This window comes from Staurois parvus, unplaced genomic scaffold, assembly GCF_062004578.1.
Source record: "Staurois parvus isolate SC_StPar_1 unplaced genomic scaffold, SC_StPar_1.0 ptg000155l, whole genome shotgun sequence".
NCBI classification, from domain to species: domain Eukaryota; kingdom Metazoa; phylum Chordata; class Amphibia; order Anura; family Ranidae; genus Staurois; species Staurois parvus.
The window spans coordinates 22,801,007-22,825,461 of NW_028317951.1; positions in this window are offsets into that span (position 1 = coordinate 22,801,007).

Below are 24,455 nucleotides of genomic sequence, written 5' to 3' on the forward strand. Positions count from 1 at the left end.
AGCTGCCATATTTCCTTGTAATTAAATACAATTTTCACCTTTTTTTCTTTAGTTTTGGCATTTTAGTGCTGCTGAACTCCCTGCAGCCTCTTTGCACTCATTTCTTGTCTACATGCATGCATTCCAAAAACTGCTACATGTCATTACTCAGAGCAGGTCTCCTGAAAGTAATAACAGTGGACCATGCCTACATAATATGTGTCGGCATGACCACTTGGAGCCTCCCTTAAGCGAGGGTGTCAAAGGTTGACAACAAAGTAGCTCAATTGGGAAGAATGCAATCCATTCTTCATTGTCATTCTATGAGAGAAACTTCCTGAACAAGCACCTTCATGGCAGGATAACTAGGTATTACTAGATATTATTTTATTGAAAAGTGCAGATTTTAAAATATTAAAGTAGAAAAATTGGCAATACTTTTTTTTTTCATTTTGGATAGAGTAAGGGAGGGTATAACCCCTGTCAGTTTCTCCCATTGGGGGAAATTTCCCTTCACTTCCTGCCCCATAGCCAAAACAGGAAGTGAAAGGAAATCCCTATAAATTTAGGGATTCTATTGGGGCCCATAAGGTCACCTCAACTATTTTTTTAAGGCAGAACTCAAAATGTGGGACTTTCTTTTACTTTCACTTTTGATGATAATGGTAAACATAATAGATAGAGCTGGTGAATTTCACTTATGGGGGCAGGGGTAGCAAGAAAACCCTGACAGGAGTTCTAATCCTTCTCCACTCTATCCAAAACTAAATAAAAAATTTAGTTTAGCAGCACAGTGGCTTAATGGTTAGCACTTTTGCCTGGCAGTACTAGGGTTGTTGGTTTACATCCCAACCATGACACCCCCTGCCTGGAGTTTGCATGTTCTCCCTTTGCCTGCATGGGTTTCCTCTGAGTACTCCAGTTTCCTCCCACACTCCAAAGACATGCTAGCAGGTTAATTGGTTCCTGTTTAAATTGGCCCTAGTATGTATATGAATGTAGGTTAGGGACTTTAGACTGTACGCCCCTTGAGGGTTAGGGACCGATGTGAATGCACAATATATAGATGTAAAGCGCTGTGTAAATTGATGGCTCTATATAGGTACCTGTAATAAATAAATAAAATAGTTATACTTTAAAAACAACTTTTGAAAATACGTGAATACTCTTTTTCATACACTTTTATGAGCTTCTACAGAACATGGTAATGATCCTTAAACTCATATACAGTGGGGATCGAAAGTTTGGGCACCCCAGCTAAAAATTTGTATTAATGTGCATAAAGAAGCCAAGGAAAGATGGAAAAATCTCCAAAAGGCATCAAATTACAGATTAGACATTCTTATAATATGTCAACAAAAGTTAGATTTTATTTCCATCATTTACAATTTCAAAATAACAGAAAACAAAAAAATGGCGTCTGCAAAAGTTTGGGCACCCTGCAGAGTTAATATCTTGTACTGCCCCCTTTGGCAAGTATCACAGCTTGTAAACGCTTTTTGTAGCCAGCCAAGAGTCTTTAAATTCTTGTTTGAGGTATCTTTGCTCATTCTTCCTTACAAAAGTCTTCCAGTTCTTTGAGATTTCTGGGCTGTCTGTCACGCACTGCTCTTTTAAGGTCTATCCATAGATTTTCAATTATGTTGAGGTCAGGAAATTGTGAAGGCCATGGCAAAACCTTCAGTTTATGCCTCTTGGTGTAATCCCCCGTGGATTTTGAGGTGTGTTTAGGATCATTATCCATTTGTAGAAGCCATCCTCTCTTTAACTTCAGCTTTTTCACAGATGGCATCAAGTTACCATCCAAAATTTGCTGAAATTTTATTGAATCCATTTTTCCTTCTACTCGTGAGATGTTCCCTGTGCCACTGGCTGCAACACAACCCCAAAGCATGATTGATCCAACCTCATGCTTAATAGTTGGACAGAGGTTCTTTTCATTAAATTCTGTGCCCCTTCTTCTCCAAACGTACCTTTGCTCATTCCGGCCAAAAAGTTCAATTTTAACCTCATCGGTCCACAGAACTTGTTTCCAAAATGCATCAGGCTTGTCTATATGTTCATTTGCAAAGTTCAAACGATGATTTTTGTGGTGAGGACGTAGAAGAGGTTTTCTTCTGATGACTCTTCCATGAAGACCATATTTGTACAAGTATCTCTTTATAGTGGAATAGTGTACCACAACTCCAGTGTCTGCCAGATCTTTCTGGAGGGACCGTGCAGTCAAACGTGGGTTTTGAATTGTTTTTCTCACAATCCTGCGAGCTGTTCTGTCTGATATTTTTCTTGGTCTTCCAGATCTTGCTTTAACTTCCACTGTTCCTGATGACTGCCATTTCTTAATTACATTCCGAACAGAGGATATTGACATCTGAAAACGCTTTGCTATCTTCTTATAGCCTTCTCCAGCTTTGTGAGCGTCAACTATTTTCAGTTTCAGTTTTCTAGACAACTGCTTAGAAGAACCCATGGTGCTGATTGTTGGGGCAAGGTCAGATGAGTCTGGGCATTTAAAACCTTTGAGATTGACATAACCTGGTCTTCCCAGACGATGATTGAGAACAATCTATGACACTGGCAGGTCTCAGCTTTGGAAAGGGGGCAGTGCATGCTATAAATTCTGCAGGGTGCCCAAACTTTTGCAGACGCCATTTTTCTGTTTTCTGTTATTTTGAAAGTGTAAATGATGGAAATAAAATCTAACTTTTGTTGACATATTATAAGAATGTCTAATCTGTAAGTTGATGCCTTTTGGAGATTTTTCCATCTTTCCTTGGCTTCTTTATGCACATTAATACAAATTTTTAGCTGGGGTGCCCAAACTTTCGATCCCCACTGTACTGTACACAGTTCATACAATGGACAGAATGGTCTCAATATATACTGATCGGAAACAGAAAATGGCTCCACCATCATATCTAGATTCATCAGCCTGATCTTTATTGAACAGTAGCAGTGTATTTTTTTAAAAGAAAGGTTTCCCTTCCTGTAGACTTATGGATGCTTCTTGCTAGCTAGCTGCTGTTACAGTGCTGCTCTTTTTCCATTGGATCTACTGACTCTGTCTACAGATTTAAAGTCTCCCTAAAGACACCTTTATCAAGAATGGCTGATTTCCACAGTCTGGAACAAGTCACCCCTAAAATAATTGGCAGCACTTTAACTTCTTTGCACAGTAAGATATTTGGAAGCCTTCTCAGATTCCTTTACACATCACACTGATTGCTTTGGGAAGTATAAGAAAATTCTTCCAAACTATGTTGCATCCAACATGGTTTGCTTATATAGCTTACTATAGATAATAAATATGTTTTCTTATTCAATACAAATGTAGGCTTTTCAGCTTTTCATTTTTTTTCTAACAGATGTATCTATAAAAGCACATAAAATGTATCAGTGTATATGGCATATTTATCCAGCTTATATGAAAATATACAGTACATTTATGTTTCTGGAAATGGCAACATTTACTTCACTTTGATTGTTTTTTGGGGGTAATTTTTCAAACACTGAAAGATAATCTAGCAAAGTGATTTTTTTTGCAAAGTCTAGTGAAAGGCATAATCCATTTCTTATTGAAAGTATTGCTATTATAATATTAATTATTAAAGTTATTTCACATTGAATGGCGGGAGGCTGGAACCCCCCCCTTCATAAAATGTAGTGAAGGAATATAAAACACTATGGCATACAAACAGTTTAAATTATAGAAGCTTGTAAAGTATTAAGAAATAATGTCAGATAGATTTGAAGAGGGGCTCAGGTTGAATTGCTAAGAGTTCAACGGTACGCCCTACCTGTTGGGATGTAATGTAACCTTTTATTTTTAATTTAAAAGCAAAAAATAAAACCCTTTAGTTAAAGAGGAACTTCACTTAACTTCTGAAATTGAAAAACAAAGTACACTCAGGCTCGCTTAGAACTGAATCTTTCTTTAAACGATGAGGCTGAGCGCTCCTTACGCTGGACACGCCAGAAGTGGTATAGTAAAGCAAACAAACCAGACTCCATGTTGGCTCATAGATTATGTTCTTTTACACATCACCCCAAACTGATTTCTTTACGCACTCGTCACAATACTCTCACAAGTAATACTGTAGCAGTTTTGGAGGAGTTCCGGCATCGACTTGCCAAGCTTTATACTGATCCCACACGAGCTGATCCTCAGTCAGTTTCTGACTTTTTATCTCATTTGTCCCTGCCTACCTTGACCCCGGCTCATAAGGACTTGATGGACCGTGATATCCAAATATCAGAGGTTTTGCAATGCATAGCAGACCTGAAGACGGGCAAACGCCCAGGTCCAGATGGATACACAGCACTATACTACAAGAAATTGGTTGATGTGCTTGCCCCTAACCTTGCCGCCATGTTTAACGCGGTGAAGGGAGGTTCGTACTTTTCCCCGGACTATTTGACCGCAAATATGGTTATGATCCCTAAACCGGATCGAGATCATTCTTCCTGGGCAAATTATAGCCCTATTTCTCTTATTAACATTGATATGAAGATTCTTACCAAAATTTTGGCCACTCGACTGCATTCTTTCATTTCTCGCCTGATAAAAAGGGACCAGGTGGGATTTGTCCCCCACAGACAAGCCGGAGATGCCATCAGACGTATTTTACAATTACAACATTTAGCTCATACTCGCAAAACTAAATTTCATCCCACTGGCTAGTGGTTAGGTAGGACATTTCTGCTCTAGATAGTACTGCTATAGCAAATGTCAATAAGCTGTTACAGTTAATGTTTCATGTGTCAATGTCACTCTCATATGCCACCCTAGTCAGTGTGATACTAGTCAGTTTTTGGAGTCTTTGGCCAGTGAATTGTGACTTCTTACTAACTGTATTATGCAAAGTGGTATCTGTGTTTTATGTACATTATCTGTGTTAAATCAGCTAGTTCTTTTTCAGGGTTTGTATTCTTCAATAAAACCCATAAAAAATATTCTCAGAGTGTTGAAGTGTTCTGGGTGCAAAAACCCCAGTATATATACCATTGTTTGTAGATGCTATAATTTTTGCACACTTATTGGGATTTATTTATACCAAAGAATGTAACAGAAAACATTTTGGCCTAAATTTATGATGTAATGTGATTTTTATTTTTTTTTTGGAATATGTTTTATAACAAAAAAATATAATTTTTTATTCAAAATGTCCTGCTTTTTTTAAATTTCTATAATAAAAAAACTCAGCGGTAACCAAATACCGCCAAAACAAAGCTCTATTTCTGTGAAAAAAATTCTATGAATTTCATGGGGTGCAGTGTTGCATGACTGCACAATTGTCAGTTAAATTAGTGCAGTGTTGAATATCAAAAAATGCTCTAGTCATGAAGGGGGTAAAATCTTCCAGAGCTGAAGTGGTTAAGAAAGCTCCAAGTTTTTTTAATACTGATCTCTTCGGAAAGGACCTTTGTATAAATAATGTGATGTCTGTAAATATAACATTGCTTGATCAAGAAAGTAGAACTTCAAGCAATACGCATCACCCATTCTTAGAAGGAAGAATGTGCCAGATCAGGCAGAAATAAAGCAGATAATTTATTAAAGTGATAATTTATTAAAGTGTAATGCATGCACACCTTGCAAAGTGATATTAGTGAACGTGGGGAATATTTACTTTGCAAAGGAAACCCAACTACATGCAAGGAAAAAAAAATAGGTTGCACATGCTTGGATGGTTGAAGCCAGAAGATCTTCATGACATTCACTAAGCTAAGTGAAAATTCACTTTACTAAGTAAACGGCCTGATGAAGTCACGTGATGTGTGACGCAACGTGTCGGATGGTGATATCATTTCTTGTGCGGCTACGTCAGCCGCCATCTTTGTTTATCCTGCTTTGCCTGAATAGGGATGTTAGCCCGCAGCTCCATGTGAGTGTACCTATTTATATATATAATAAATTTGCCATGCTTACTGTACTATGAGGAGCCTTTGTGTTTTGAGTCCTTGTGTAAGAAAGTGGACTCCCACTCTTAAGACATCCAAGTGAAGGAGTTTGATTAAGTGCAAGTTGACCTTTGGGTCATATTTGGGAGGTAAGCGCACACCCCTGGTGGAGGTGGACACAGCAGTGTTGGAAGTTGATTCTTTGAAGACTATTTTGCATATTATGGACTAAATTAAATGCATTTGGGACTTTGATCTAACACTGCACATTGGCACTTGTTATATGAATCACCTAGTTCACATATCTTATCATGATTAGATTGCTATATGTATTTATAACATTTAGGAGGGCCATTTTTTTGGGGGGGCATTTATTTACCCTCCTTTCATTTGCACATTTATTTGATAGAATAATTGGTTTTGTATTTCATCTCCATGGTCACATATGTTCTTTATTACCATTTATTTTTCACCTAAGAGGGCAGTCGTGTGTTTACTATTTATATATATATATATATATATATATATATATATATATATATATATATATATATATTATTATAATTATTTATCATTAATGTCTGAGGTATATTATTGGTCTGATTTGATATGATTTATTATTGGCCTGGTTTGTTTGTAGGGCTCAGCCAGGTGTTTTATTTTATTTATGCTTAATTTTTAGGGTTTTGTGTTCAGCGCAGCACTTCATATATTGGTTCTTTCTATGTATATTTTTTCACTAAGTAAACAGCCTATTGTCATTTAGCAAATCAAGCACACATATATTTCTAAGGCTAGCAATATATACATTGATCATTGCCATATTCCAGCATTGCTTGTGACACCTAAGAAAGACTGGACGATGTTGAGCTTCCCAAAGTGGTAACAAATACTTCCTTTTTCTATAGTATTTAAGATGTGCATACTGCTTCTGCTTACCCAGATCACTATATACAGTGAATAGTTTTGTTGCATTTGAGAGCAATCACGTTTTATCAAAAAGCCATTCTTACTAAGATGTCTGCCATCCTTTGAATGAGCAGTGGGTAACTTGGAAAGCCTCAGTGTTCTGCCAGGTTACCCAAAGCAGAATGTGCATCATGCTTGTAAAGTTTGCTTTCAATTTATATTAACAGAAACTTAATAAAAGTGGGTTAAAATCCAATATCCTACTGATCCAAATCAATTTAGCTATATAGCAGTGCTTTGCCATTTCTATAAGCCCATTTGTAAAACATAGCTGAATGTTTGCCTTTATTGTTTGTCATATGAGTGTCTTTATCTATCCATGCCAATATAATAAGTCTTAAAGAATTGCCCATATACCAAGCTGAACCAGATGCCATACCAAAAAAGGTCCAGTGCACAGTTGTGCAATTTTGGGTAAATGCATTTAAAGCACAATGTATGATGATACCTGTGCCATTATAACACAAGCATAAAAAACCCAAAGAGACGAGAATAGAGGTGTTCGCTATGTTATAGCAGCATCAATTGTGCATTTTGTGTTTTATTTGACATGCATTACATTGCACTTATAATGCAGTCTCGTCACAGGAGCTTAGTTATTTTGGTTGCCAAAGGCAAATGGGATGTAGAAGGTGTTTGAATTTAAAGACCCTTTTGTTTAAAGCAGAAGACCTCTTTTTAAAGTTTTATAGTGCTCTCAAGTTTATCTTTGGGTTATGTTATAGAGCAGTGGGCTCCAAACTATGGCCCGAGGGCCAGATGAAGCCCTTTGCTAGCCCTTATCTGGCCCTTGGAACACTATTCCTACCAATGATATGGAGCACTATTCCTCCCATTGACACCAACAATAGGGCACTATTTCTCTTCCACTGATACCAATGATGGGGTACTATTTCTCCTACTAATGCCAATGATGTGGCACTACTCCTCCTCCTACTGACCACCAGCTCTGTGGCCATGTTATATTCTCACTGATGCTGGGCCTAAGACATTTTTTTTACCCCCACTGGCCACAATACAGCCCCCCTAAAGTCCAAAGGACAGTAAAATGGCCTTTTGTTTGAAAAGTTTGCAGACCTCTGTTATAGATCAAGGACTTCTAAAAAAACTCGCAGTGCAATATCTCATAACACTTAGAACTTAGGCACTTTGGGTTGCTGAACTTTTTCATATCATTCCTTTTGGCACCAATTTATTCAACAAGGCCAGAATTGTTACAAGATATAATCATCCGCAATGCAATAGCACTCAGTGATAGCAATTAAAAAATCTTTGATGATCTAAATGAAATTTCCTAGCATGATGCCTTGTCTTTTTTGAATGCCTGATGTATATGTATTTGCAGTTTAAAATCTGTACGCAGGCAGTGTTCTTATTATTTCCCAATGACCTTGTGAAGCAATAATTTAAGCACATAAAAATCTATTAACACTCACTCAAATTTTATTTATCTTTCAAAAAAATCAAGTAAAAAAACAACCACCCAACCAAAATAAATGTCATGCTAAAAGCATCTCTTCATTTACATCAAACACATTTGCAAGATATCTTTAGCTTGCAGGTCACCTACCAGGAATTCTAATTTAAATTTGTTTTTGACAAGTGGTTATAGATGGGACTATAATGATAATGTGAAATGTGAAAGACAGAGAACAGGTCAATCATGCTAGCTGCTAATGTGTTTTGCAACACATTGGGAAAATGCAATTCAAGAGTCCCAAGGGTAATTGTCTGGCAATCACATGGGAGTCATTCAAAAAGCCCAACATTCACTGCAAACCCAAAGCACAGATGAACACACTGAAAAGAGCAGTCTGATGCCTAATTTTCACTAGTGTGCAACAAGTGACCTAACATTTACTTCTAGAAATGTCCTAACATCTGTGTCATTTTAAGGTGTATGCTAAAATGCAAACCAAGATGAAGTGGCAACTGGAAGGATGCTAAACAGCTGAAAAAAATACACTGATATCAGTATAATATGGTGTCAGTGTATTACATACAATATATTAAGGAGAATATCTTTGCTGAATTTGAGCCTGCAACTTGCTCTATTTACCAGATATTTTGTGTGTATTGTTCACATGAACTGTGTAATAGAGTCCTCTGTTGTTGAGTATGATTCTCACTCTCACTTATGTTCAGGACAAATGCAAGGCCCCCACCCCTAAATAAGTGAAGGGGCTGAGAAACATGGCACATCTTATACTGATCCTATGTCAGCATGACATAGATAATAGGCATGAGGGTATGTGTCTGATTTGGGTTTGCAAGGCATTCATCAAACCCACTGAGATGTCTGAAAATTGCTACTGAAGTCTAGGGGGAGCAAAATTTCAAAATCAGTTCCAGACATTTTCAAGGCTAATAGGCAAGGGGTTGTGAAATGGCATGGGGGACATGTACATTTGGCACTGGCACTGGGGACAAATTCCAATGCAAAAAAAGGAGAGATTCCTCCTTTTAATGTGGCTTTGAGGGTGAAGAAAAAAAATACCCTTCAATTTACATGGTTGGGATACGCCTTTAAGGCTGTATGTAGTGTTTTAGAACTGTGAAAAAAAATAGGTTTTATCCAGAAATTAAAATTAGAGCATATTATTATTCCCTAGAGTTTCTAATCCAGTGGTTTGTTTCAGAGAAATGAATAAAATTGGCATCCCATTTGCCCTGAGCAGAGTTTTCCAATAATAATTATTCATATTCCTCATCCCGAGTTTCACTCTTCTTTTATGTACAGTGGGGCAAAAAATTATTTAGTCAGCCACCAATTGTGCAAGTTCTCCCACTTTAAAAGATGAGAGGGGCCTGTAATTGACATCATAGGTAGACCTCAACTATGAGAGACAAAATGAGAAAAAAAATCCAGACAATCACATTAAATTTACCTCTTTTTTTCCCACAAAAAAAGAGTGACAATTTTGAAAAAAAAACCCAATATTTTTGACTTTTTGCTATTAAACATGTACAGTAAAAAAAATGTACAAATCTAGTTTTATTATAAATTTAAGCCAAAATGTATTCTGCTACATGTCTTTGCTAAAAAAAAAATCCCAATACATGTAAATTAATTGGTTTACGTTAAAGTTATAGAGTTTACAAATGGCGGTATATCAACTGTGATTTTTTTATTTTGCATATACATTTGCTTCACAAGCCATGTTGTAATTTACTTTCATGTTATCAGAATTTACCTTCCCTTTTCAATCTGCAGCACTGTATAATTCTGTAATATTCAATGCAATGTGGCAACCTGGAGGCCCTCTGTACATTGTTGATGTCCAGAATGCCTCCAAAAATGTTACTTCCTGCTTTTGTGATTGGCTCACTGACATCTGCACTAAGATACAAGAAAATTTTAGGCACCACCTGCAACTGAAATGTACGTTTTGGTGAGATACTCCCCAAGGGTTAATAATGTCTGATGGGATGCTGAGACTGCAGCTTTCTTCATTAGAACACAGAAAGTGTATCAGCTAGAATAGATAATACTTAACCAGACCCTCCAATTTAAAATGAGTATGCGATCAGTTTGCTGAAACACAGAGCTGTTTCTTCACAGCAACAAAAGGTAGAATTTACTCCAAAGTCTGTTAAAATCCCTGCCATGTACATGACCTGAGAAGGCGAAGTGATATTGAACATCAAAACCAAGCACATTAAACGTCATAAATAATACAATATGACACAAATTATTTTGGTTGGAGTATTATGGTCACAGCTTTTATTAAATTACAAGATAATAACAAACTTTAGACACCAGTTCTTAAAAAACATACAAGAATTCAAATACAACCATTAAAGCCAGGTCCTTGACAGTGCCACCCATTGATATGTTCCATTGGAAACCTGTACAGACCAACAGCCATTTACAACCAGCTTGGTGGGTACACACCACTAATTTTACAACAGTATTTACCTGGAATAAACCTTAGAAAGTTCTTCCTTTATTCAAGACATTACCAACAATCTTACTTTTTGTCATCGTCCAGGACCCACTGTTGCTGTGGCAAAAGTACGACATGCCCCACAAGTTTCCCATTCTCTTCCCATATCTCAATTCCCCAAACTTATGCATGATTACTCATATCCGTATTCACACAACTACCAATAGGAAGGACCAAATTGCTCACCAAACTGTTCCTCCTCAAGGTTTCCGTAAACTATGACCACCTGCTCCCTACGTCATACCCTTAACCATTCTCCACTCATTCTTAACCCTTCTCCTGTCTTCCCACCCAACCTGTCATGGCCATTTTCCCCTATGGGCTTAGGGCAGCCCTTTATCACCCAGAGAGGGTTGATTTTTTCTCAACAAAAGTGGAGTTGCTCTATAATCACCTTAGAGAGAAGTCATGACTAATTTACCCACAATTAGGGCCATTACTGATATGCCAACTAAAACAGAACATCTTCTGTCATCCCTTGCTTTCCTAGGCTACTTTCACACTATCAGTATTATTTGTTGTCCCCCCTGAAACCGACATGTGGTGAATTGTTTTTCAGAGGGTAGTGAAAGGAGGTTAGTAGGCAATCCGAACATAATATCACCTCCTGATGCTTGTCATTTTTTTTCCTTTCCTTTTTTTTTTTTTTTTTTTTGCTGAACAGAAACTTTACATTGTGGGACCACACTGCAACAGCAAGCCAAGTATTTGCAGTGTGGCCTCATTCACCTACAGTACATGGGAGAGTCTGACAGGCAGTGCCATATGTCATACTCTGCATGTAGCAATACAAAGCATCATAGCATCAGCAATGTATACTGGTCTGAGTGACACCATATCTGCTTGTAGGTAGGGTTGCCACCTCATCCCTTTAAAACCAAACACATATTAATTACACAGGTTCTGTGGCTGATTAAGGTGGTAATTAAACTCACTTAGTGCTCTATCTGCATTCGATTAGCCTCAGAACCTGCGTAGTTAATGTGTTCGGGTTTAAAGGGATGAGGTGGCAACCCTTGTAGGTGGGTGGTTTGAGGTCAGTAAAATGTGAATCAACCACTTGTTTTTACCACCCACTAGCTGCCTTTGTGAAAGAAACATTAGAAATGTTATTGTCTTTTAGAGCCACTAAATGTTGCTGTTCCTAAAGCAAATATACTGTGCAACTTGGTGTGCCAGTGTGGAAAAACACATCCTAGAGGTGCAAAAAGGCTAAAAATTGTATATCTTCCTTCCCTTCATCTCCCAAGAGATATGCCATGATTGATATGCCAAGAACTAATGGTATTCAAGTTTGCCAGAAGGGAGTTCATCTGCATATTGAGGACTTCAGCATGCACACACATGCTTACTTCAATATATTTGCACATATTAGCCTGCTACCATGATCACACAGTTGGATATTTTTTAGGCAATAAAGTGACAATACCCTAACTTGATTTTATAATCATGCTTCTAGGATGAAGTAATGTACAATTTATTTCATATTTAATTTTTCTTTAACACTTGCTCAGGAATGTATGCATTACTTAATGCATTTAAATGATCTCCAGGATCATCTCGCAGGAGAAATGTGTACTTTCTGACCTTGCAGCATAAACAAGTCATCCTTATTGCTGCTTATCTGACCTAACCTAGCCAATTAAGTAATTGCTTAAAGTTCACCTGTCAGCTGTGCACTGTTGAAGAAACATTTTTCTTTTTAAATGAAGGAGAATTCCACCTAATAATTAGCTAGGTACCAGTGCCTCATTAATATTTTATCACCAAATGCTTCAGTGATATGCCTTGTACCTTCTGCAGTTTTATGAAATACTGGAAAAATAAATTTGACAGTTTGGAATACAAATAGTCTAGCAGCCACATATGGACAGATCTACCAAATTTACTGAAACCTTTTTGGCAACCTGAACTGACATTCAATCTTATGCACAGATAAAGGATTGTTCCCTTATTTCTGAAGATTTGATATTTACCTTTCATCCTTTACATGCTAAAAAAAAGTATTTAAAGGAATTATAGACCATTCCAATGCTTGTTTGCTCTTATTAAAGGATAAAATACAATTTGCATTTATTCTTTTTGCTCCCTCCCATAACCTAACAGACCCTATCTTCCACCTCCACAGATGCGAACTCAGCGGGATTTGACACCTGCAGCCTCCTGTGTTGGTTTACCTCTAGCAACATAAGTCTTCTCTCCCTGGTTGTGCCTGCACATTAGAGGCATATAGACTTCTATGGGGCTCATATGCTCTCAGCTGGAAATGCAAACACAGCAGGCTGCAGGTGTCAGATCTCAGTAAGTATGCATATGTGGAGGGGGCAAAAAAGAATAAGTGAACTTTGAGTGAAAGTGCGCTTATTCTTTGAAATAGAAGTTCGGGATTGAATAAAAAGAAGCATACATAATCATCTAGGTGAATGCAGTATCGATCCCATGCTGCATCTGTGCTATGCCACCTCTAAGACCAAGAAATAAGCGATCAAAGACTGCTGATCGTTCAGTTCTCAATCTTCAGTAAGCAGAGAGTCAGTAACTGTCAGTGATTGGCTCTCTGCTCTGTTCCTCCAGTGCTCACTGGTGCACCAGGTTGTAGAGGGGGCAAAAATGGCTGGCTCAGGCTCTCAGTGGTCAGCTGAGTCAGACATCTGGGAGGATCTCTCTGGAGCCTGGACCTGCTCAGCGATGTCAGCTGACAGTGGGCTTTAGCCTGCTGTTGGCTGAATATCGGTCACAGGTAGGGTTGCCAGCTCATCCCTTTAAAATGAAACACATGTTAATTACACAGGTTGTGTGGCTGATTAACCTCCCTAGCGGTATGATTATTTCATATTTTTGGTGCTGAAAGCGATACAATTATTTTGCATGGAAATATGTAGTTTTTTTATTGTAGGCTGTAATTTTTAGGAATAACTCACTGAAATCTGTCTGAACAAGATTCTAAATCATACATTTAATTCAATAATATAATCAAACCAAAAACACTGAAATTTGAAATATAGCGCCAAGTTCGCACATTTGATGACGAATTTCTCCACGAATCATTATCACTCAATTCTGCAAGTGGTTCTGATTTACTATCGCTGTTCTCTAGCTGATCTAAAACCGCTTTTGACATAAAGGGACACTTTTTGGACGCCATGGACTTTTCTAAGTTTCCAGGCAGAAAGAACAATCAAAATGCAGACAGGGGACAGGACAAAGCACTAGGGACAATATGTATGTGAAATGGGTTGAAACAGCAATGTTTTACCATGTAAAATCGTTTTGAAAAAAATGACATTTTTTAAAAATTTTCAAATTTCCCACCGCCGGTGGCGCCCGTACGTCCCGACGTCACAGGGACCGGAACACAAGAGCCGGATGCCGGCATCAGCCGGAGGAGATGGCCGGGGACGCTGCAGGGGACACATCGCAGGAGCGAAGGACAAGGTAAGTGCTGCAGGGACTCCCTATACAGCGCCGCATGGTAAGCCCTAGTGTAGCTCGGGGTTACCGCTTTTGGTATAGACATTTTACCCCGAGCTACACTCGGGAATACCATTAGGGAGGTTAAGGTGGTAATTAAACTCACCTAGTGCCTTATCTGCTATAAATTAGCCTCAGAACCTGTGTAATTACTATGTGTTCGATTTAAAGGAATGAGGTGGAAACCCTAGTCACAGGAGTGCAGAACTAAGCACACTCCTTAGACCCAAAGGAGAAGTTTGACCAAAAGAGCTGAGGTGAGTAAACATAATGGTAACATCTAAATGTACTGGGAGAAATTGTATATGGGTGAAAAGACTTGATTTCAAGGCAAGAATGAACAAGACAGGAACTACAAAATATTAACCAGGTGGCAGGGGCGGACTGACAACTCATGGGGCCCCTGGGCAATAGGGGATCATGGGGCCCCTGTGTCCTTGCCCACACTCAAAAAAAGCCTATAAAAAGTACCAGGGGCATTTCATGGGGCCCCCTACTGACCCCGGGCCCTCGGGCAGTGCCCGAGTTCTCGAATGGTCAGTCCGCCCCTGCCAGGTGGTTTAGATGTCCTGCAGGGCTACATAGGATGCTTCTGATCTATCCTGAACAATATTGGCACTGGGTAGGAGATGTAGGAACAATGATCCACATATAGTGAACCTGCCCCTGAATCAAACTGTTTTGGGAGATTGTTTTCTAGCTCCCATGTCACTTTGACAGCCTACCAGATGTCTCCAGAATTGGCTCTACATTCCAGGCTCCCCGTTGGTGGCTAAAAAGGGGCTATTTCGCTTCCTCCCCTCAGCAGTGCGTACACTTACTGTATTCCCAGATATTGGAATACCCTAGTCTCTCCTACTATTAAAGGATGGGTAGTTGAACAGAACCATTCAATGAGAATGGAGGAATGCATTGCTAGCTTACAGAAATTATATTCTAAATTCATAGCAGTGTGGTCTACTTAGATTGAATTTTCAAACTCTGACACCTTGACATCTTTCTATGAATCATGCTCTGGAGTTGGAGTACTCAACTGATGTATGGTAGCCCTTGGGGTTCTTGGTCAGAGGGGGCCCCCACTTCCTCTTCCATTTTTTTTTATTCCTTTTTCTTGACTATTTCCCCTCTTATTTTTTTTCTTGTGCACCTTATTGGACAGCCCCTCTCTTTCTCTCTTTCACAGACTGTTTTCTACTTTCAGGAATCACTGGTTTGCCCATTGCTTATATCATTGGTTATTATGTGTTTGACATGTGTCCAGCATTAATGTTATTGACCTTATCTTTGGTTCCTACCAACCTTATTGTATTATTGTCACATTTGTGTTTTGCTGCAATAATATTGTACTTGGATAGGATAATGATGTTTTATGGTCTGTGCTTTCCAAATGTATACCTTTTAAATTTGTTCAATAAAACTTGTTCTTACAAAAACTTCTAAATGCACTCTAGCCCCTAAATATGCAGCCTAATCAGACTAAACAGCACTGTTGCTGATAAGCAAGTGTTGACTTTTGTGAAGGTTATCTCCATCACCAACTACTCCCTCTCACCACTAACCTATGCAGAAGCTTTGGGATCGATTTGCTAAAAGTAAATAGGATGTACACTTTGTGAGGGAGGTTGCACTTTGCATGGGAAATTTCCCCAGATCTTAGTGAATGTGGTTACATTTTTATTTTGCAAATATTACCCAATCATGTGCAAGGAAAATGAAAAAAAAAAAAACAGCAGCATTTTTGCTTGCAAATGTTTGGAAATGGACATTAGCAGAGCTTCACCTCATTCACTAATCTCTGGAGGAAATTCCCTTGAAAAGTGAACAGTCTATTAGTCTTTAGTAAACCTGTTGTTATTGACATACAACCTGGTTTTACTTTCTCTGTGCTGTGTGAGAGCTTGCATCCTATAAAGGTATATTTGGGTTTTAGACTGCAGACACAGTGATTATGATTCACTGATTATGCAATAAACACTTGGTAGCTCCTATCCAAGGGTGTAAATCCCTGTATTACTGTCCTAATTTAAATGAGAAGTGTGCCCCCCCCCCCAAATTATACTTACCTAGGTGGATGCAGCATCAGTCTGAAGCTGCATCTGGCTCTAAGGGTGAGAACTCAGAGATCACATGCCCGCTGAGTTCTCAGTGTCACTGTGAGCAGAGAGTGGTGATGGTCAGTCACCGCTGTCTGTTCTTCCCCCCTTCCGCATGCGCTCATTGGAACACTGGGCTGGGGAGGTTGAGGGAGCAGCTGGCTCAGGCTCTAAGATGATCGCTGAGAGGCTGAGCTTCAGCCTGTTGTCAGCTGAAAATGGGTCACAGGAGTGCAAAACGAACCTCACTCCTGTGATCCACAGAAGTTCAGTCAAAAGAGCTTTGGCTGCACTTCTCCTGTAACCACTTAAGAGCTGCCCCATAGCAGATATACTGCTACAGGGCAGCTCCGCTGTGCAAAACCACATAAATATACATGATTTTGCATCTCCGGGTAGGTGGCGTGCTTGCTGCTCTATCCACGCCACTATTGGCTGCTGGATATGTCAATCACCAGGTCCCAGACGGCGATACCTGACCAGGCCTTGGTGATCGTCAGCAGGGCTGAGAGGGGAAAGATCAGTGTGTAAAAAACACAGATTTCTCTCCTGTCAGCATGGACATGCTACTTTGTATCTTTCTGCACAGCAGAGATACAAAGCAGCATGTCTCCCAAGTAAAACATAAACAGCACACAGTTAACCCTTTGATCACCCCAGATGTTAACCCCTTCCTGCCCAGTGTCATTAGTACATTGTCAGTGCTTTTTATTACCACTGATCTCTGTATTACTCTGTGTCACTGGAGATGTCAGTTGCAGTTAGTCAGTTCCTCTCAGTGTCAGAATGCCAGCCACAGTCCTGCTATAAGTCGCCGAGATTACCGCCATTACTAGCATAGAAAAAAAAATAAAAACTGCAGTATATATACTGTCATTTGTAGATCTTTATAACTTTCACATAAACCAATTAATATACACTTATTGTTTTTTTTTTTAGCAAAGACATGTAGCAGAATACATTTTGGACTAAATTTATGAAAACATTATATTTTTTAAATTTTTTTATTGGATATTTTTTATAGCAAAAAGTCAAAAATATAGTTTTTTTTGTTTATATCACAAAAAATAAAAAACACAGATGTGATCAAATACCACCAAAAGAAATCTCTATTTGTAGGAAACAAAAGGACATAAATTCATTTGGGTGCAGCATTGCATGGCCATGCAATTATCAGTTAAAGTAACGCAGCGCCGTTTCGCAAAAAATGGCCTGGTCAGGAAGGGAGGTAAATCCTCTGGAGGGCAAGTGGTTAAGTAAGCTCTAGTTACAATCACTGTGACCAATAATCTGTATGCAATTATGCAATATTCTGTATGCAATTTGTTTTTCTTTAAGCTTAGCAGAGGTATAACTATATTTTTTTTATGTACTGGGCATTAAATTTAACCTTTGTACACATTTGTGGACATCACCTTTTTTTGAGCATGCCATACTGACTTTTGCCATTTTGCACTGCCAGTATTATGGCAAATTAAATAACACAGAACAATGCTGTTGCCTTGACTCCCAAGATCCTGGTGAAGGGTTCTGGGGAGATGTCGATCTGTGGGTTGTTGAAAGGACTAGGATCTAATCAGGGTCTACTACATACACGTACTGACAGTGACCATGCTGAGCGGTGGAGCAGAGGGATGACCTCAACACTGCGCTGCTGTTCCTTCATTGTTCAATCAGCAGACTGGAAGCCAGTTTTTCATCAAGCAGTAAGGTTTGATGATCTTATTCTACTATCTGCCAGGGGTACCTGGATCACAAGAATGGGTGAAGACAGTTACTAATCCTTTAGCAGATAAAATAATTCCCATATTTGTATTCTAACAGTGCATGTCACTACTTTACTTACGTTCAGAATTAAATATAATATTTTCATTTTAGGCATTTACCTGTCCAGAACATATTGGGGGCTAAAGTAGAGGAATTATATGGTGCAATTTTCAGAGGATAATTTAACCCTAAACTTTTATCATAAGTGGCTCTTGTAATAACAAAACAACAGTCTCATCTGTTATGTTTAGTCCTTCTGAAGATGTTTACTAATGTCATTTTCTGAAAGTGAAACTACAAGTGGGCGCTTACACTCTCCAAATACCATGAACTAAACAAAACCAAATAAAAAGAAAATAAGAGATATGGCACCTTTCCTCCAAGCTAAATTACTGCCTGTGCAGAACCATAATACCATTCACATATTACCAAAAGTGAAATACAATTATAGTGAAACCTTATGCACACCTGCACCAAATTGGTGCGTTGCAATATTTTTATAGCTGGCCCTTTAAGAGCAGGTGCAGTGCATTTTTTTGTAGCTGCCCCTTTAAGAGCACCTAGTGGTGCTCCTAGTTGTGAAAATGAAACTATAAATGGGTGCTTACACTCCCCATAGACACCCCGCACTCAATCTCCAAATGTCATGAACCAAAATAACAAAAACAATAAATGGTGCTACAAGCAGTCCGACAACAATATGAAAATACTATTTCTGTGCCACTGAACCTTCCCAGAGTGCTTGACCTCCTGTGCCACCACAATGCACTCACTAAAGATCCATGACCCTTTTATTTAAAAGAAAAGGTCACAAAGCGCTGTTTGCCCCAGATGCTCTCCAACTGGTGTTTCTCACTTTTGCTTCAATCATCACTTGTCCTATGTACCCAATGTCTTTTCATCAATGTCACCCAAGGACCACAAAGACAGAATCTCTCACTGCGCAGTATTTAATTAAGACTTGGCAATAGAAAGTATTAAACATTTTACACTTACAAAATGAGGTGCCCAATATCTTAGCGCCAATACACTAAGAGTCTGTGCACAGTTGTTCCACTTTCTGGACCTCGGCGTACATTCCAAATACCGGAAACAGGAAATGATGTAGAGATTTGGCTGGAGAGTATAAATTCCCACTTATAGTTTCAATTTTACTGTCATTTTCTGTCTTCAAGCAGCTGTCAGTGCTCAGTACCGTTGCTATGGGGGTTCGGACTGCAACAGGGTGACTACTGCCTGAGGGTGACACCATGGCCAAAACTAGGGGGGGGCACATGTCCCGAGCAGCACCTGAAATCCCAGGAACGGAGTGCGGGTCTTCCTCCAGCCATGCCCGCCCCGTACCAACCTCATCACCACTTCCCTAAGACCCTGATGCCAATCACCGCCACCAGTACCTGATCTGCCCACAGTGTCGCCGCTCATTTCCCCTGCACAAGCAGTGGTTCCCCGGCATCACTGAGAACCAGCATCAGGGAGAGATAGCAGCAGGGAAAGGCGGCCTCCAGTGTCAGTTGTGCGAGCAGTGCAACTTCTACTGTGAGCGCTGTCACCTGTCCCAGGAACTGCTGGAAAACACCGCCTGGTACCGTCCATCCAACCATAACCTGGAGAACCACAGCATGTACTGTGCCTGTGTGAAGTGCAAGACCCCAAGTGTTGAAGAAGGGCCTGCACCACAGCCACAACTTCAAGGCTCTGGGGGCCATGTGGAAGCTGCACAAGGTGAAGGGGGGGCACTGGGGGAGGGGGAAACAAAGGGGGGCATGAGTACATTCCACAAGGTGGTGGTTGAACATGGGGAAGGGGGTACAAGGTAAAGGAGGGAGGGAAAGTTGCAGAATATGAGGGGATAGGGGGTACACAAGTTTGGGAGGGAGGAGGACAAGGTGAGTTGGGGCAAGGGGGAGATGTAGAAGATGTAAAGTGGTGGGGGTGCACAAGAGGAGGGGGCAAGAGTGGGATGCACAAGATCACAAGATATGGGGGGAAGGGAACATGCACAAGGTGAAGGTAGGGTAAGAAGGACAAGGTGACTGTGTGTATGGGGGGAGGGGGGTGACACCATGTTTTAGCGCAACAGGTGACACTAAACCTAGTGACACCACTGTCGGTGCTCCTGCAAAAGTCACCAAGCTGAAGAGAAAATGTCCTTATTTATATTTGCTTTATTATTTGTTTGATATGTTCACTATTTAATTATGTATTTATTTATTGTCAGGTAAATAAGAAATATTTCAAATTAATATTATGTATTACCACTTTCAGCTAGCAGTGAATGTGCTTAAAACTTCTACAAGTAACTACAATACTTCCTGATAGTAACTGATGTAGGGGCCGGTTCACACCAGAAAGTGGTTTGAGAAAGGTGTGTTCCATGCCCGTTTCCCAAATCACGTTTAAAACCATTGTCTTTACGATTCTCTGCTGGTGCCAATACATTGTTACTGGCACCCCAAGTGCAAGAAAAATGTTACAAAAATTAGAGAAAATGGAGTGCCCCCTGGCAAAATTTTATTTGCAACTTTCAGTATTGCACCATGCTTTGGAATGTAATTTAACCCAAAACTATCATGCATAGCAGAAAAATGCAAATGACTAGATTAAAGAGTTTAGCATAAATCTTATGGGATCAGAAGAAATCTAATTAAATCATGAAATTTGGATGTGGCTGTATAAATTAGTGACTAGCTCAGTTGAAAAGATATTTAATTCAATCTAAGTGGATTGTGATTTGTGTAGTATAAGTGCACAATACTATATAAAGGTTCTCTGTGGCAATTAGTTAGCCCGCATTGTCAGCATTCTTGTGAGTGTCAATTCTACATATTATGAGAGAAGTATGGGGACTGCTAATGCTAACATAATTAAACACTGCCCCCACCTATGTTATATACTGTAACTAAAAAGGATGTATGTAAATACCTTTTACATGCTGCAGAATCTCCTACTTTACTGTATAATGGAGCTGCTCTGGTAGGGAGAAGAGGGTGTTCCAACAATGGATGGATAATTGAATCCAGTGGGTGATATCGAGGGTCCCTGAATTCAGTCCTGTTGTCCAGCTTTCCATCACACAGGGAAACCAGAACATCTGCATTGGAGGGATTAAAAACATTTCTTGCACGTGACTGGGTTTTCTTTGCAAAGTAAAATTTCATTGCATTCAATAAGCTCTGGGGAAATATCCCCCAAACACCAACTTTCCTTGCAAAGAGGACTACTTGCTCCTTGGTACCCAAAAGTAGGGAGGGGTGGGGGTAAGTGAAAACCTTTTTCCTTGCCCTGAGCAGGAAAAGTACTGGTTTGCTTTAAAGAATCTATACACAACTGAAAAGATTCCCATATGGAAGAAAAATATATTTGAAATATATTTTAAAAATATTCTTCCCATTTGGAAGGAGGAGGACTGGAGGAGAGATCAGACTGACAGAGAGATAAGGTTGTATCTGCTTCTCCTCTTCCACTTCTAATCACAGGTTGGGGGAGGAACAGACCTGTAAGAGAAGTCTAACTGCTGCAAAGAACAGTCAAGTCAGACTATACTGTGTGGCAGAACTGTGTAAATCTCAGAAATGGATAGACAAATAAAAATCCTTTAGCAGGTAAAGTTGTTCCCTTTTTTGCATTTAATTTGTATATTTAGCTGTTTGCATGTAGTTTACGTTAAGGGTCCATTTGCCCCTGTTCAACAGAGTGGATTGAGGCTAGTTGCAGCACAGTACTTCTGTAGCGCAGCACACTGCAACGTACACTGCAGTTGGGAGTGTCAATAAAAATACTTGCATGCTGTGCTGCCAGGTGTTGTGGTAAAGTGCATGCATTTTACTGTGCGTGATGGCAGCTGTCTGGTGTGAACGACCCCTACTGATGAAATGTACACCTCATATAAATCAGTAGGGCACAAGACAGCATTATCAAATCAAATTTTTGTTTGTCATAAATAGAAATGTGTCCCCAGCTCCATGTCTAGGCAGGCTAGATCACTTGGTCCCTGTCTGCCATTAGCATTGTGGGTGTTCCATGCCATTAAAGACTATAAAGAGACTGTTTTTTGTTTTTTTTTACCAATTATGTGTGGTACACTTGTAGGAAAATAAGATGATCAGCAAGACACCATATTGTGCAGTCATTCTAAGCAGAAAGCAGAGCCTTAGCTTGAGCTTAAAGTGGAGCTAAACCCATTCAATTAATGGTTTCAAAAAACTGTTACATTCCCAGAATACTGTCACAGTTACTTGTGCTATCAACCAAACTGTCAAGCCTTCAAATGGCTGGTGCCCAGGGGCGGACTGACCATTTGGAAACTCGGGCACTGCCCGAGGGCCCGGGGTCAGTAGGGGGCCCCATGAGATGCCCCTGGTACCTTTTTATAGGCTTTTTGGAGTTTGGGCCAGGAGACAGGGGCCCTATGATCCCCTATTGCCCGGGGCCCCATGAGTTGTCAGTCCACCCCTGCTGGTGCCATAACTGATCACATGCGCAGCACCATGGCAGTTGAAAATCATACAGAGGCTGCGATGGCAGCTTCCTTGGATAAAAAGGATTAGTTCCACTTCAAAGCCTAATTGAAGCAGCAGAAATAGATATTCAGTCAGTTAGATAACGTACTTGTGATTACCACTTTCCATCTGGTCTATTGTAATATGACAACTGAATGGGAGCTCCCTAAATCCAGTAGGACATCTTCCCAGTTCCATGCCTTACACGAGTCCTATCAGCCATGCTGCAGCACGATCTGTCACCCACTGTGTCCACAGGACACAGTACCATGTGACCACTGTTACCAATAACAGCGCTCACATGACATTTGTACAAAATAATTAGATTTTATTCATAGCCATTCATTATGTGCTTTTATGATGAGCTCTGTGATTGGTCACAGTGATCACATGGTACAGACAGGGCCTATCACAGCCCATATGATAGCTGAGGCCAATCACAGCTTTCACAATAATAGATAATGGCTATGAATGAATGCCATTCATCAAAATTGATTGCTTATAACAGTGATCAGTACCATTATAGGTATTCAAAGTGTAAAAAAAAAAAAGAAACTCTGATCTCATCCCCAGAAAAGTACAATGTCACTATGGTAACACTGCACTTCTCTGGTCACAGTATGTAAAATAAATGTATAAAAAAAAATTAAAACAATGAAAAAAAAGAAAATTTTCTTAAATAATTGAAAAAAATATTTTTATTATTTTTTTTACATTCTGTCACTAATCAGTATCCCTGATCACCGCCACACCACATATGATGACACTGTACTGCACCTGTGATAAACAATTGTGAAAATAAAACATATTTTATTTCATTTCTTCATTTTCCAAAGAATTGTGACAAAAAAAATTAAAATGTTAAAATCCCTGCCATGCCTCTTAGTAAATACCTTGAACTGTTTACTTTCCAAAAAGTCATTGGGGAGTATTTGTACTGTTCTGGCATTTTATGGTCTCAAGAAATGAGATAAGGCAGTCAATTCATCAGGACTGATTTGTTTTCAAATATACATACAGTGAGGAACAGAAGTATTTGAACACCCTGCGATTTTGCAAGTTCTCCCACTTAGAAATCATGGAGGGGTCTGAAATTCACATTGTAGATGCATTCCCACTCAGAGACAGAATTTAAAAAAAAATTCAGGAAATCACATTGTATGATTTTTAAAGAAGTTTTTTGTCTTGCACTGCTGAACATAAGTATTTGAACACCTGAGAAAATCTGTTAATATTTGGTACAGAAGCCTTTGTTTGCAATTACAGAGGTCAAACGTTTCCTGTAGTTCTTGACCAGGTTTGCACAAACTGCAACAGGGATTTTGGCCCACTCCTGCACACAGATCTCCTCTAGATCTGTCAGGTTTCGGGGCTGCCTCTGAGCAACACAAAGTTTCAGCTCCCTCAAAAGATGTTCTATTGGATTTAGGTCTGGAGACTGGCTAGGCCACTCCAGAACCTTGATATGCTTCTTATGGAGCCACTCCTTGGTTATCCTGGCTGTGTGCTTTGGGTCGTTGTCATGTTGGAAGACCCAGCTACGACCCATCTTCAATGCTCTGACTGAGGGAAGGAGGTTGTTGTTTAAAATCTCACAATAAATGGCCCCATTCATCCTCTCCTTAATACAGTGCAGTCATCCTGTCCCCTTCGCAGAAAAGCACCCCCAAACCATCAGTAGGGATGGTGTTCTTGGGATGCAACTCCTCCTTCTTTTTCTTCCAAACACGACGAGTGAAGTTTAGACCAAAAAGTTCTACTTTGGTCTCATCTGACCACATGACCTTCTCCCATGCCTCCTCTGGATCATCCAGATGGTCATTGGC